Genomic DNA, 16,123 nt, shown 5'->3' on the forward strand with positions numbered 1-16,123 from the left:
TCGAGTATGCAAATATACCGCTACTGCGAACCGTCCAGAATATGTTTTCTGTTATTATACTTCATGTTCTCATACAAGTTGAAAAATTGGATTCCCTTCATCTGTCTATGTCTGAGAAGCTTCATCAGTAAAATGCGGGGGCGGGGGGGATTAGATAAATCTCTGGAGCCTCTCCTAGTCATAAAATTGAATGAGCATTTTACTCCAAAGGTCACTAGTGACAGAGACAAATGACAGGGTGTCAAACTAGAGACCATCCACAGTGATCGGTAGATCCACAGACTGACTGTTCCCTGGTTGGAGACAGAGCTCTGCTCGCCCTTGTCTTGGGAGTGCCCAGCAAGTCCCGGAGGTGAAGCTTCTCGAAGTGCCCTTGCCTTGCCCATAGCTAGCATTTTCCACTTTTGACCTTGGGGGCTAGCTACATCATTGCCATCTTTAAGTTTCTACTCAACTGAGCTTGTGAATCACTAAATGTCTTTCCTGGTGCTTTTCCTGGTTGGAATTAAGTCAGTGGATCGAGTAATTATTTTTTGAATGTGGTCTTTGGTTCTATGACAGCCTTTCCCTCCTCTGCCCTTCACCTCAGTGGTCACAGCAGTGATGCTGGAACAGAATTGAACACAGTTTTTTCTGTGGAATAGACTTCTGAGTGTTTCGGTAAGTGTGCTGCTCTAAAACAACCCTCCCTAAAGGACGATAGATGTTCTTTCTGTGCTTTTAACTAGATTGTTCTCTGTCCAGTCCTGGGGCATGGCACGGCCTGTGCTCTGGCTATTCACAGTGTAATCCAGCAGTGCATTTCCCTTTATTACTTCCACTTTTCCTGGATGCCTGCTCCATCTATTTTTGTGTTTTTCTGTTTGTTTGGGTTTTGTTTTGTTTTGTTTTGCCTGAGAAAATGAGAAATCCTTGAGAGGAAATGCGAAAGTTTGAATCCAGAACTACTTCCTAATCAGTGCTCAATGCCAGTCAATCAGTGCACCCTGACAACTGTAGGTGCGCCTTTCCAGGTAGCTCATTGGAAGGGGCACTTCTTTATAGCAGGCCCGTGGACCTGATTGACGTGTGTGTGACACTCTGTGGCACTCACGGGTTTGTGCTAGACTTTATTAGGTTCCATAGTCCTGTAGGCTCTGAACTCTAAAAGAATGTGTGAGTTACAGAAAATATTCCACGATGGTCAAAAAAGAACCAAATGCTAAAGATGCAAAGATAGTAAAATAGGTATATGAGTCCATTATGTATAGGAAGATGACTCCAAGAACGAAACTATCGGACAACATGGTGCTGGGGAAACGCGGGCAACATGGTGCTTGGATTTGTGGCGTAGGGGATTTATCAGATTTTAGTCCTGCTGTGTAATCTTGGACAACTTGTTTAATTTTCTGAACCTCAGGTTACTTATCTGTAACATGTAAATGACAGTACGCCTCACATATTTATTTTGAGGATAAAAAGAGTTAATAGATACAAAATCACTGGCATAGTGTCCTGCCAATAGGTAAATAACTAAGTAATAGTGATTCCACCCTCCCTTTCCACTACTTTATTTTTAGTCAGGGAGCGTCCCCAGTTCTAAAAATCAGAATGTACCAACCATCTGGTCTGAGACCAGCTATTCAACACTAAATTGTGCTTTCTGAAGTCTGGCAAAATAGAATTTTAAAAAATTAGCCTCTGCCTCAACTGTTATCCAAACTGATGCGATAGTACCTCCCATTTTAAGCAAAAGAATTTATGGAGTGAAGGTATCTATGGCTCTGAAATGAGCTCTTCTGTGCAATTACGATCAGAGCTTGTATCTGATCTGTGTGCTTAGGTCCTTTGCCTAGAAGGTAACATTAATCACGTCAGTTGAGTTTGACAACTATTTAAGTGACTTTTACTTTCTGGTATGTATGAGGAGACAGCATAGAAAGATAACCTAAGACGCACCCTCTGACCCAAGACATAGGGGAGACCAATAGGTAAACAAGAAATGTTTGTAGTAGGCCAGGTGCGGTGGCTCACACCTGTAATCCCAGCACTTTGGGAGGCCAAGGTGGTTGGATCACCTAATGTCAGGAGTTCGAGACCAGCCTGACCAACATGCAGAAACCTCGTCTCTACTAAAAATACAAAATTAGCCAGGCTTGGTGGCACATGCCTATAATCCCAACTACTCAGGAGGCTGAAGCAGGACAATCGCTTGAACCTGGGAGGCGGAGGTTGCGGTGAGCCAAGATCACGCCATTGCACTCCAGCCTAGGCAACAAGAGTGAAACCTCGTCTCAAAAAAAAAAAAAAAAAAGAAAAGAAAGAAAAAAATGTTTGCAGTAAAAACTTGTCAATGACACTGTAGATGAGAGTGAATAGGATATGAATTAGGTTGTTCTAGATTTAAGGAAGAATATATGAAAAAATATATAAAATAACATGTATATTTATGCATTTAATTTATTCAACAAAAGAATGTGTTAGGCACCTGCTATTTGCCAGGCACTATTTTGGGTGCTTGAAATATGAATTTAATGAGACAAAAATCCCCGCCATCCTGGAGCTTGTTTTCTAGAGATAGGGGTGAGGATGGGGCAGTGGGGCCACAGACAGTGAGCAATGAACATAGTAGGTAAACACATAGCCTGTTCAGAGGTGACATGAAAAAAATTAAAGAAGGACCTGGAGTGCCAGGGGTGGGGCCAATGTGAACATTGAATAGAGTGGCCAGGATAAACCTCACTGAGAAGGTAACATCTGAGGAGTCTCCAAGAAGGTAAGTTAATTAACCATGCAAAGGGTCTCAGACCCTTTACCCAGAGGGAATGGCCAGGGTTTGGGTCCTAAGCAGGTATGCACCCTGGTGGTTAGAGAACAGTGAGGAAGCCAGAGTAAGGAGAAGTTGTCAGAGGTGATGGAGGTTGGGTCTTGTGCCAGAGACCAGCAAGTCATATGGTATAGGTGGAGTAAGGGGAAAAATTCCAGACGAGGATATCCGAGAGGTAGGCAGGGGCCACATCATGAAAAGATGGTGGTACAGTGCTAAGGCTTGACTTCTCGTGAAAGTATCTCAGAATGGTCATTGGGAGATTTGAACAAGAGTCACAGGGTCTATCGTTAGGGTGGCAGTGAGGAAGATGGAGGAGGCGTAGAAAGGCATTGGACTGCACTAAGAGAGAACCACCAGAGGCTACTCAATGATTCAGATTTCAGCTGATGCAAAAACGAGAGCAATGGGGATGAGTTGGGGGTGACCCAGGGAGTGATCTGAGGAGTGAAATGCATTGGGCATTCTGATTAATGAGATATGGAGGTTGAGGTAGAAGGAGGAGGTGGATGTCTAGAGGAAAAGCCGTATTGAGGCAAGAAATGCAGAAAGAGAAACAGGATTGGTGTGGGAATGATAATGATTTCAGTTTTAGGTATGATGAGTTGGAGATGCTTATGGGACATCAAGGTTTAGCTGTCCAGTGAGCAGTTAGATATAGACTGGATCTCAGGGTAGCTCCTCTGTGTCAAGTTGGGAGACTTGAGTTACCCCCTCCTATCAATTTCCACGTAAGTAGAAAGATTCATTGTAAGAGTATACATTGGAAGAGGATATTTCTGTAAGAGAGAACTCCTTCCTGTTCAAAGCCTTTTGTGTCTAATATGGGTATGAGGGAATGAAGGTTTGGAATTATGAAACCAGTTTTAATCCTAGTTTTATCTCTGACAATAACCTTTTGTGGTCACTTAGTTTGTCAGTGATTCAGGGTTTCCATCTGTAAAGTGAACGGAGTGGGCAGGAGGGGAGTGGGATGAGACAGGGAATTAAAAGATCTGCTTTCCCACCTCTTAGGGTTGTGCAGATGAACAAGGTTGATATTTGACTACCCTTTGAGCCATCTGGAAGAAAGACAAATCAAGGAGGCTTTTTGTGCCTATTTTTACTGTTGGCATCTGGGAGAACGCAAACAACACCTTGATAGGCATAAAAAGGACAAACCAGTCTCTTTGTCTACCCTTTTCCATTTTTTTCTTTGACAGCTAGAATTCCTCACTGGAGGAGAAAATTGGTCTTCCTGCATCGGTGGTTAATTTGGCCAATGAGAAATAATGTTTCATTGCTGGGCAAAGTGGCTCATGCCTGTAATCCCAGCACTTTGGGAGGCCGAGGCGGGTGGATCTCCTGAGGTCCAGGAGTTCAAGACCAGACTGGCCAACATAGTGAAACCCCATCTCTACTAAAAAACACAAAAATTAGCTGGGCATGGTGGCACATGCCTGTAATCCCAGCTACTTGGGAGGCTGAGGCACCAGAATCACTTGAACCCAGGAAGCGGAGGTTGCAGTGAGCTGAGATCACGCCACTGCACTCTAGCCTGGGCGATAGAGCGAGACTCGGTCTCAAAAAAAAGAAAAGAAATAATGTTTGTTAATGCCCTGACAGAACCCCTTGGTGTGTGTGCTGAGACGGTGCTGGCTACAGCAAACCTTCAAACCCTCCTTCTGCTCGTCTCACCAGCTGTTTTGGGCTGTGGTCAAGTGATGTGTACAACCTGTCCTCAATTCTCCTGAGAGCAGCCAGGATCATGAAAAAAAAAAAAAAAATCAATCCTGATGTGTTAGATCCCTGCTCTGCAATCCATTCAAACACTTCACACTCTCTTTGCTAAATTCTTAGCAAGACCTACAAGGTCTTTTGTAGTCCTGCTTCTACAGATGTCTGGCCTTTTTTATATTTTTGAGACAGGGTCTCACTTTGTTGCCCAGGCTGAAGGGCAGTGGCGCCACCTTGGCTCACTGCAGCCTCGACATCCCAGGCTCAAACAATCGTTCCCTCTCAGCCTGAGTAGCTGGGACCACACGCGTGCTGCCACCACACACAGCTAATTTTTTATTTTTTTGTAGAGATGGGGTTTTGCCATGTTGTCCAGGCTGGGATGTCTGACCTTATATCACTTTTTTTTTTTTTTTTGAAACGGAGTCTTGCTCTATCGCCCAAGCTGGAGCCAGTGGCTCGATCTCGGCTCATTGCAAGCTCTGCCTCCTGGGTTCACACCATTCTCCTGCCTCAGTCTCCAGAGTAGCTGGGACTACAGGCACCCGCCACCACGCCAAGCTAATTCTTTTTGTACTATTAGTAGAGACGGGGTTTCACCATGTTAGCCAGGATGGTCTTGATCTCCTGACCTCGTGATCCGCCTGCCTCGGCCTCCCAAAGTGCTGGGATTACAGGCGTGAGCCACCGCGCCCGGCCCTTATTTTACTTTTAATGGCAAAAACTGCAATTACTTTCGCACCAACCTAATAGTTCATTTTCTGCTGCCCGTATGCATTTCAACTGGCTTCTTTCTGTTCTGAGAAAAACAATATCCTTCTTATCTCAGGGTCTTGCACAAGTTGATCTGGATGTCTGGGGTCTTTTTCTCCATCACTTGCTTTACCTATCTAAAAAGGTAAAAGTCTCCATCTTTTCGGTCTCCATTTAGAAGTTAGTTTGTCAGAGAAGGCTTCCCCACCCTTCTCATCTGGATAGTGCCCAGTGTTTTGTGTTCTTATGTTATCCTGTCCACTTCCTTTTAGTAGTATTTGTCTGCTTCCCCTCCATACTAAAAGCTCTATGAGTAGAACAAACCCATATGTTTTCCATCTTGTTTCCATCTATCCATATCTCTTCAGCTCCCCTCAGTAAACCTGCCCCAAGTCATGTGAACATAATAGCTCCTGTTTGTCAAACGTGTATCTAGGTGTCAGGCAGCGCTAAGTATTCTACCCAGAGTTTCTCTCTCTTTTTTTTTTTTTTCCTACCTAAACCCACTTAAGCAACCTGAAGAGATGGTGAATGTGGACAAACAGGAAGCTAGATTCCCTTATTCATTCATTCGATGAATTTGAATTAAGTACCTATTATGTGCCATAGAGTGTTTTAGATGCTGGAAAGAGTGCACGAAAGAAAGCTGAGAAAAATTCCTGCTCTCATGAAATTGATATTTTAAGATTTAGCTATAACTAAATAGTTAAAATAGTACAGAAATGTACAGTGTAGAAATATGAGTAGTTAGCCCATCTATTTCTGTATGCAAACTTATTTGGAGAGCTATAATCAAATCAGAAGTTATCTTGTTGAATGCATGGCATAGTCGCAGCTAACATCAATTGAACTCTTGTTATGTGCTATGCTTTAGGTGCACTTAAATTTTTTTTTTTAATTATCAGAATAACCTGCTAGGCACATACTAAAGTAGATAATAAAGGGAATTATTATCCCCAATTTATAAATGAAGAAACAGAAATTCATAGTAAGAAAGTTGCCCAAGGTCCCAAAGCCAGCATCTACAGTGGGGCTAGTGACTATTATCAGGCCCTGCAGGAGTCAGAGCCTGTGCTCTCTCTCTTTTCTTTTCCTGAGACAGGGTCTTGCTGGGTCACCCAGGCTGGAGTGCAGGAGTGCAGTGGCACGACTCACTGTAGCCTAGTCCTGCCAGGTTTAGGTGATCCTCCTGCCTCAGCCTCCCAAATAGCTGGGACCACAGGTCTGCGCCACTATGCCACTATGCCCAGCTTTTATTTTTTATTTTTTGATAGAGACAGGGTTTCACCATGTTGTCCATGCTGAGCTTGAACTCCTGGGCTCTAATGATCTGTCTCGGCTTCTCAAATGCCTCGGCCTCCCAGAATGCTAGGATTAGGAATGAAACATAACTCAGAGGTTAAGAGCACAGACTGGGCGCAGAGTCTCTGAGTTAGGTTTCATCTCTTTTCTTGGCTAAGCCAACTACCAGTCCTGCTCCCACCCCACACCTGCTTGGTAGGAAAGAATTGTCCTGATCAACAAACACTAATTTGATTTTTTCATAGTTCTTATTAACAAGATTCTTTTCTGTTTGACAGTCTAGATCTGGGCAGGCATTCAATTCACAAAGACTTTCTCTTTATGGAAGAGCCCCAGGATAGTCAGAGATAACAGAGCCTTTCTATTTCGGAGTGACCACAGAATGGCAGTTAAGTATGTTAGGTAGTCAGTAGGAATATTGCTTAAGTTGAAATGGTAAAAGTTAGAAGGTCATAACAACCTAAGTGATTTCAGCTGGGTTAGACATACAGCTAAAAATAGGATGGGAAGATAGAATTAATTATTGAAAAGGCAGCTTCATTGCTGGGGCAAATGTATAGTAAGAGTTAGCCTCATTCTTCTTTGATAAGGTGACTGAATTTTCAATTTGCACTGAAATTTTCTCCATAAGGATCGCAACTTCTTAGGATAAAATGACGTAAGTCGTCTGTTACCAAAAAGGGCATGTTGCAGACATTGGGCATCCGGTTTTCAGCAAGGTGTTTGAAGAGTTCAATTTTGTTTCCTTATGGGCAAGCTGGAGAATGGTGGTCTAGAAGATCATTTTACATGAATTTTTTTCTGGTTGAGTAACTTCCTCCAAATGATGCTCAGTAATGGATTTTGTTACCTCTACCATATGATAGAGTGCTCCGTGCTTGACTTTGCACTGCAATCAACAATTTAGATGAAGGAATGAATGGATGTTGATCCAATCTGTGGTTGGAACAAATTATAGTTCAATTGCTATTAAGTTGAATCAAAATGTTTAAATCCAGTTTGGGATAATTATAATAGGATAGAGTTTAATGGAAAAAAAGTAGATAGCAACATAAATGTAAAAGATGACCTCTACAGGTGTAATATTGGAGAGATATGTCTGTTTAGCAAAGCAAGACAAAAAGACTGAGATTTTTTTCTCCCATACTGAAAGCTCATTAAGAAGCTGAGTGTGTGAAGTTAAGACAGGAAATCAATCAACTCAGGCTAAATTAACAGAAACATTGCTCACAACAAAGTGTGCTAGAAGCTCATAACAAAAGGTGCTAAAAACTTATTATACTTTCCTTGGTGACAACGAGAATCATGCAACTCTCTAAGACTATCTGCAGTACATTAGGGGCGAGTGTCCAGGAGATCAAGGTAGGTTCAAATTAAGTCATATGGAGAGCAGTGGCAGGAATTTGGGCCATTTAATTGGATTAAAGACCAGGCAGGTATTTGTTCAAATATTTGGGATCTGTCTTGAGTGAAATCAATTAAATATAATCTGTGTGGTAACCAAAGGCCAGGGAAGAGCTTTCTGGCAATTGGGACTGTCCAAATATAAATGGGCTGACCTGGGAAAGTGTGACTGCCCAACCTCTGACAACATGTCCAGGATTTTTTAGAGACTTCATTTATCAGAACCAGAGTTGAATTACATGACTTTTAGGTTAAACTTGTTATATACACTTTCTTTATTTTTTGGTTCCAAATCAATACCTGTCCAGAACGATTTAAAATAACAACCTCGAGCCCTTCTATCTGGCATCTTTGTGGACTGGTACATCTTCATTTTATGAACGGAGAGGCCAAAACCTGGCATATATCATAAGTTACAACAAATAGTCAAATGTAGGCAGATGCCAAGAATTCCACCCATTCACTTTTTAAATGAATGAGATTGTTACACTGTTATCAATTTAGCCTGGCAGGTGCCTTCTTACCTGTACTTCCTGTTTGATGCTATTTGCAAGTCCTTTATTATGAAAGTTAAATTATAAGAACCCCCAGAGAGCAACTAAGGAAAGTCATTTTAAATCTTTTATTTTTGGTCTTTGGGAGGTTGCTTATGTAGTTTTCAGACAAAGAAATATGTTAACTTTTATCCAGCACAGGTTGGGGTTTATGAAGGCAGGGTTCATATCGATAATTGAACTAGTGGTTCTTTAAGCCGGTCAATGAATGCTTATTTAGGAACTTCATATATTAGGTATTAGGCAGGCCATATAGAAATTTTTAAAAAAGTTCTTGCCTTCAGGTAGTTGGCGGGGGTGAGGGGGTTGAGTATGTAAAATATACAGTGTTTTAAGTACAAAGAAGGAAACAAAATGCTATAGGAGTACAGGAAGAGGGGAAAATTCCAACTAGAGCAAAAGGGAGGAGTAGATGAAAGGAAGAAGGTAAAAATTAGAGCTACAAAAGTGATTCTCCATCTGACTGACTATTAGAATCTCTTGAGACCTTTCTAAGAATATCAATACCCAGCCTTCACCTTCTAGGGAGCCTCAGTCAGTCTATCCTCATGCCAGTACATTGCCTTAATAATACACCTTTTTAATGTTTTGATACCTGACAATGTTTTAGTACTTTTTTTTTCCTTCTTCAAGATTTTCTTAGCTATTCTTGTCCCTTACATTTCCATGTAAATTTTAGAATCAGGTTATCAGTTTCCACAAATAAGCCTCCTGAGATTTGTTTGGTTTTGCATTAAATGTTTGGATAATTTAAAAACTGACATCTTCATAATATTGAGACATAAACCTTGAACATGACGGATCCCTCTATAGTTTTTCAGATTTTTCTTAGTGATGCTTTGTAGTTTTCGGCATGAAAGTCTTGCACATCTTTACTGTGATTTATTCCTATTTTGTGCTTTTCAGAGTGACCAAATGGAACCACTTTTAAACTTCATTTTCTATTTTTTGTTGCTAGTATATAAACAATTCATTTTCATCTTGGGCCTATGCTAAATGTATTTATTCATTTTTAAAATAGTTTAGCTGCATAATCTTTTGGATTTTCTAAATATCCTAACATGACATCTACAAATAGACTGTTTTATTTCTTCCTTTCTAATTCTTATACCTTTAAATGTCTGTATCTTGCCTGATTACACAGATTAGATATCCTATACAAGGTTGGAAAACATGATTATAGTCAACGTTCTATTTTATTCCCCATCTCTGGAGGACAGCTTTAACATTTCACCACTAAGAGTGATGGTAGTTGGGAGTTTTTGGCTATACTTACTATTAGATTAAGTTAGTTTATTTTTATTAGCTTACTTTCTGTGTGGCTAAGACTATTTAGTTACATGGTAAAAACTTGAGGATTCAACAATGGACCAATGTATATATGACCTCTTGACTTACAATAAAAGCGTCGCTTCAGTGCAGTGGGAAAAAATGGTCTTTTAAATAAATGGTGATTAATCAATAGCATGTCTCTATCAGTATATATCTGTATCTATTTCTATCTCTATATATGAATCAACCCTTATCTTATGTTATGCACATAAAAATATTTCAGGGAGGGCTGGGCGCAGTGGCTCACACCTGTAATCCCAGCACTTTGGGAGGTTGAGGTGGGCGGATCAGGAGGTCAGGAGTTCGAGACCAGCCTGGCCAACATGGTGAAACCCCATCTCTACTAAAAATACAAAAAGTAGCTGGGTGGCATGTGCCTGCAATACTAGCTACTCAGGAGGCTGAGGAAGGAGACTTGCTTGAATCTGGAAGGAGGAGATTGCAGTGAGCCGAGATCATACCACTGCACTCCAGTCTGGGGAACAGAGAGAGAATCTATCTGATATATATATATATATATCAGATAGATTCGGTATATATATCTCGAATTTATACCGTATACCATTTATACCGAAATGTAGAATTCAGAATTATATACCGAAATGTAAAATACTAAGCAATAATATTTCCAAAGACAACTTGGAAGACTACATGAAGGCTAGAATTTCCTAAACAGAACACAAAATCCATGAATCATAAAGAATAGCTTTTCATTAAGACACTCCACTAAACAGAAAAAAAGACAAGTCACCAATTGGAATAAGATATTGCAATGCATATATCCAATGAGGTACATATATATATAGAAAAAAATCCCTAAAAATCGGTGTGAAAAAGCCAGACAGCCCATGTTTAAAAAACAGGCAAAAGACTCAAGTAGGTACTTCACAAATAAGATATCCAAAATGGCTAACAAACATATCACTTTACAATCACAGAATAAAAAAGAAAAAGAAACTGACAATACCAAGTGTTGGTGAGGATGTAGAGCACCTGGATTCTTGACAGTGTCTGTACCCTGAGCATGGCCCTTCAGGCCTTTCCATTTCAGTGCATGCCGGCCTAGATGTCACTGCATCTCTCTACTTAAGGACTTTCCCTGGCCTTAAGAATAGTTCTGTCTGTAAGAGCAGCAGGCCAGAGGTATCAAGGGAGTTGGGTTATTTGTACACCACTCCAGTCAATCTTTGGTCAGGAACCTGATCAAAAAATTGACTCCCTTATGTGTGTTCTATATACCATTTCCAGAGATCTTCTTCAGTAGGATTGAGTTCTAATTGCCTGCAGTGGTACTTGCTTGATAATGCACCCTTTATTGACTTCGATCTCTCCTCCGTTTCACTTCCTCACTCCCTGTCAAAATTTTTTTGGGCTATATACCAAATAAACTATGTGCATTCAAATTCTTACTTTAGATTGTATATATGGCAAAACCCAAATGAAGACATATGCTATAATCTAATAAAATGCTTACTTACAATGAAAAGGGCATGGGAGATAGCTCTCAATTTTGGAGGGATAACAACTGTCAATATTGCTTGGGAGAGATTGCTTTAATGATGTGGTATATTATGATATACCTTGCCATGATGATCAATGTAAAAAGTGCATTGTCACCAACACAGATGGAAATCTTATGATATGATCAGAAACTGTGCTAGAAGTTTTCCATAGTTTATCTCACTCAGTTATCATTATTATATTGGTGAAGCAGTTGAAAGTCATAGAAGCAAAACAGCTATTCAAGATCCCCTTACAATGTCAGGATGAATTGGGGTGTATTAAGCCTGAATAACTCTAAGGGCTGATGGTCAGCTATTATGTTGGCCAGGTTGTGAAGGATCCAGATGAGTATCGAGGGGCTAAAGTGCTCTATCTTCTACTCTATCTTCTACTCAATCAAATGAAGTCATAAAACAGAGGAGTGCCATGACCAGGTATTGTGAAACCTCCCTCTGGCTTCAGGACAGAAGATGGGGAAGGGGAAGGGGAAAGACAGGAGGGAGGGCAGCCCTGTAGGAAGCCATTGCAATAACCCAGGGATAAGATGTGAAGACTGAACCAGTCAGGAGCTGGCTATAGAAATGGCAAAGAGGGGGTGGATTTCAGAGATATTGGCTGAGGGGCGCGGGTGACAAATTTTAGTGACCAATGACTGGGGAGGGAAGTGGGTGACAAGTCTTAGTGACCAATGGGGGTTGAAGAAGAGGAAAGACAGTTTCCTGTTTGATGCTGGGTGAGGACAAGTATTTTTATTGAGGTTGCCTCCACAATTCACTGTTCTTGTAACAGGGGTCCCCCTGGTGGTAAAGGAAAACCAGGAACAGGATTCCTCATCCTGGGTACCTGTTACTGTAGGAAACAGCTGTGCAACTGAACATAGCCCCGGCATCATAGAATAAGGATGCTCTTCTCCTTTTGTGGTGGCAAAGAGCCACATCTAAAAACAACTAAAAGTGGAGTGAGAGTTGCCGAAAGCAGGAAGCAAGGCCCGAAAACAACTTTCATCCACTCAAGCAAGGTGGCTTCTGGGCACCTTCTCTCTCCAAGATATCTCCATGTAGCTGGGAGGGAGGGGTTGGCTGGTATCAGCAACACTGAATCCAAGGCATTGGGGAACGCTCCTAGGAAATATTGATCTTATTCCTTAAGAGCATGGCAGAGGAAATAGTAGAAACTTTAAAGCCAGATTCACCTGTGTTTGAATCCACATATCTGCTAGCATCAGTTTCTTCCTGTGTAAATTATACAGAATAGTACCTAAGTGGTTATGAGGTTTGAGGTAATGTGTGTAAGAATCAGCTCGATGCCTAAATTGGAGATAATGATGATGATGATGATGATTATGATGACTTTAGGAAGTTAGGAGATGGCTCACACAGCCCTTTAGGCAATTAGTAGAGGGCTCTCATTGACTCATGAATATGCTTAAAAAAAGTGGACGTTCCAGGCCGGGAGCGGTGGCTCATGCCTGTAATTCCAACACTTTGGGTGGCTAAGGTGGGTGGATCCCCTGAGATCAGGAGTTCGAGACCAGCCTGGTCAACATGGTGAAACCCTGTCTCTACTAAAAATACAAAATTAGCCGGGCATAGTGGTGCTTGCCTGTAGTCCCAGCTACTTGGGAGTCTGAGGCAGGAGAATTGCCTGAACCTGGGAGGGGAGATTGCAGTGAACCGAGACCACACCATTGCACCCCAGCCTGGGCGACAAGAATGAAACTCGTCTTAAAAAACAAACAAACAAACAAAAACATCCCAAACTGCCAGAAGCCGCCAGAGCCAAGTACTGCTTCCAAATGGACAAGGTAGCACCCCAGAGAGATTCCTCTTTGTGCTTTTTCTCTTTATGCCTTAGGCATAGCCCTTGGAAAAAACAAGAGGAATTTTCTAAAACAGGTGTGTCTGAATAGGCCTGAGTCATCCACCGAGATGTGATATTTCAGAAACTTTCCATTTTGAGCCTTTGCATGTTCCTGATTAAGTATAAATACCTTGCTTGCTGTAAAAATACACATGGCGTGTAACCTTTTGCTAAGTCATGCAAGACCAACAGCTACAAAAAGCTGAGAAGAGAGCCACAGCACAATTGAATCTAGTGGTTTCCTTTCACAAATTCCTTAGGATCCTGGAAAGGTTTAGTATTAAAGCTCATAAGAGTTTCCCCTTGAAACCACTGCAGCCTGTTTTTTTTTCTCCCGAGGAACTCTGTGCATGAGCTGGTCTTATCCATCTGTAAGCTTTTGTAAGCTCCCTAATAAAAACAATTGCATTTTCTTAGCTTAATTGCATATTATTGAGTGGTTGGTGTGTCATGCTATAAATGTACAGTAATGAGAAATGTTCTGTTCATTAGAGACCACCAACATACTAAGGAAATGGCAAATCAGCTGTTTTATTGATGTGCGCAGAAAGTAACTCCTTAGATGTCAGAATATAATCATTGAAAAAACCTTACTTTATTGCACCACACACAGGCTGTATCATGTTGAATAGCAAAAGAGTTTGATAAGACGAATCATTTATTATACATTTCATAAAGAAAACGGTGAAGTTTTCCTCTTGCAGTAATATTCCCCCAGCCTCATTTTTATCAGATACCATCTTCTGAGCTCCTTTCATTCTAGATTGTTTTGTAGAAGGATATAACAACTGCATTTTTTTTTTTTTTTGAGATGGAGTTTTGCTCTTGTCGCCCAGGCTGGAGTGCAGTGCAATGGTGTGATCTTGGCTCACTGCAACTTCTGCCTCCCAGGATCAGGCAATTCTCCTGCCTCAGCCTCCTGAGTAGCAGGAACTACAGGGGTACACCAACATGCCCGGCTAATTTTGTATTTTTTAGTCCAGATGGGGTTTCACCATGTTGGCCAGGCTTGAACTCCTGACCTCAGGTGATCTGCCCGCCTCACCTCCCAAAGTGCTGAGATTGACAGGCGTGAGCTACTGCGCCCGGCTCAACTGATGTTTTGTAATTTTGCTAGACACAGCCACAACCTGCCAGGTGTTTGGGTAGGGGTGGGATGCAGAATAAACTTATACAAACAAGTCCACCTTTGGGTGAGTATAGTTTAGGAGCTCATCTCTAAGAGGTGGCAACCAGGATGCTTATTAAGTAAGGGAACAAGTAACATAACCAGTCCTCCCTCTCCCCACACTGACTCTCCACTACTTCTTTCCTTTAGCTTTCTATAATCTAGGGGGACAATGACCTTGCCTCAGCCACAGGATGGCCAAGTTCATGAATAAAGTAGGGGATATTCCATTTTCCTTATAGCCTGAGGCAAGGCTGGCCTCAGAGTGTGAAAAAGCAAACAGAAGGCACCTTCTCCCTGGCTGAGAAGGCCCCAGCAGGTCCATGGATTTGAGGGGGCAGAATGGAGCTTGTGGAGTAATTGCTAATTGACAGCCAAGTTCTATCCCCAAAAGGAAAGAAGTTGAAAAGCAATTTTGTATAGTATTTTAAAAAGTTGTCAAAAGGAAACAATAAAAATATTTTCAAACAATAACTTAATTGCTCTTTTATTTATTTTATTAGCTCAATAAAATCTGACTTATAAAGTCAATAACTCAATATGTTATTGAGTTTTTCCTACCATTCACTGTTAACTTTATAATTTTTGAAACTTTTAAATTCCCCAAATAAATTCTTCTTTGCTACATTTGGGCAGGATTTTGGTGAAAATGTAAATGGGTCACTTTGCATATAAGGATTGCAGCAATGATATCTACATAGATGTATAAATATTTGTGTAAACATCATTGTCTTAACCCATACAGGTCCCAGGCAACTGAGCCTGAGATACATAATAAATGAATGGATGCTATAATCTGTTTGTATGTGTGCTGTGAATGGGTGTTGTTAAAAATTATGCATGTGTGGTTTGGCTTATTGGATGTGTGGTTCCTCCTTTTGGGAGTGTTCTGAGTTAAACCTAGACCCATCCCTTGTTCTGGCTCAAAGCCATTTTTCCATCATAAATTATTCCTTCCTTCCCTCTTTCCTTTCCCTTCCACTGTTGATCTCCCTGTCCATCATGTATTCCTTCCTTCCTTCCTTCCTTCCTTCCTTCCTTCCTTCCTTCCTTCCTTCCTTCCCTTCTTTTCTTTCCTTCCTTCCTTCCTTCCTTCCCTTCCCTTCCTTCCTTCCCTTCCTTCCTTCCTTCCTTCCTTCCTTCCTTCCCTTTCCTTCCTTCCTTCCTTCCTTCCTTCCTTCCTTCCTTCCTTCCTTCCCCTTCCTTCCTTTCTTCTTTCTTTTCTTTCTTTCTTTCTTTCTTTCTTTCTTTCTTTTCTTTCTTTCTTTCTTTCTTTCTTTCTTTCTTTCTTTCTTTCCTTCCTTCCTTCTTCCTTCCCTTCCCTTCCTTCTCTTTCTTTCTTTCCTTCCTTCCTTCCTTCCTTCCTTCCTTGTTATTTCTTTCTTTCTTCTCTTTGCCACTTTTTCTTGACAGAGTCTTGCTCTGTCACCCGCGCTTCTAGATGTGGTGGCACGTCTTGAAACACTGCAATCTCCCTCCCATGCTCAGTGATTTTTATTCCCTCAGCCTCCCGAATAGCTGGATTACAGGCACCACCACTATGCCTGACTTTTTGTATTTTTTAGTAGAGATGGGGTTTCACCATGTTGGTCAGGCTGGTCTGGAACTCCAGCCTCCAGGTGGTCTGCCCACCTCCTCAGAGTGCTGCTAGGATTACAGGTGGCAGTGACTGTGCCGGGCCTAAAACAGTGTGTTTTCAAAAGCTTTGAGAGTAAGGCAACTTAA

At 41.4% G+C, this 16,123-nt stretch overlaps 1 protein-coding gene across 2 annotated transcripts in view; it reads right to left on the reverse strand.

Annotated features, from left to right (window-relative positions):
* GALNTL6 (polypeptide N-acetylgalactosaminyltransferase like 6) overlaps positions 1 to 16,123 on the reverse strand; it is a 1,207,198-nt gene that overhangs the window by 4,221 nt on the left and 1,186,854 nt on the right. The gene's annotated exons all lie outside the window — the stretch shown is intronic.

This window comes from Papio anubis, chromosome 3 (genome assembly GCF_008728515.1).
Source record: "Papio anubis isolate 15944 chromosome 3, Panubis1.0, whole genome shotgun sequence".
NCBI lineage: Eukaryota > Metazoa > Chordata > Mammalia > Primates > Cercopithecidae > Papio > Papio anubis.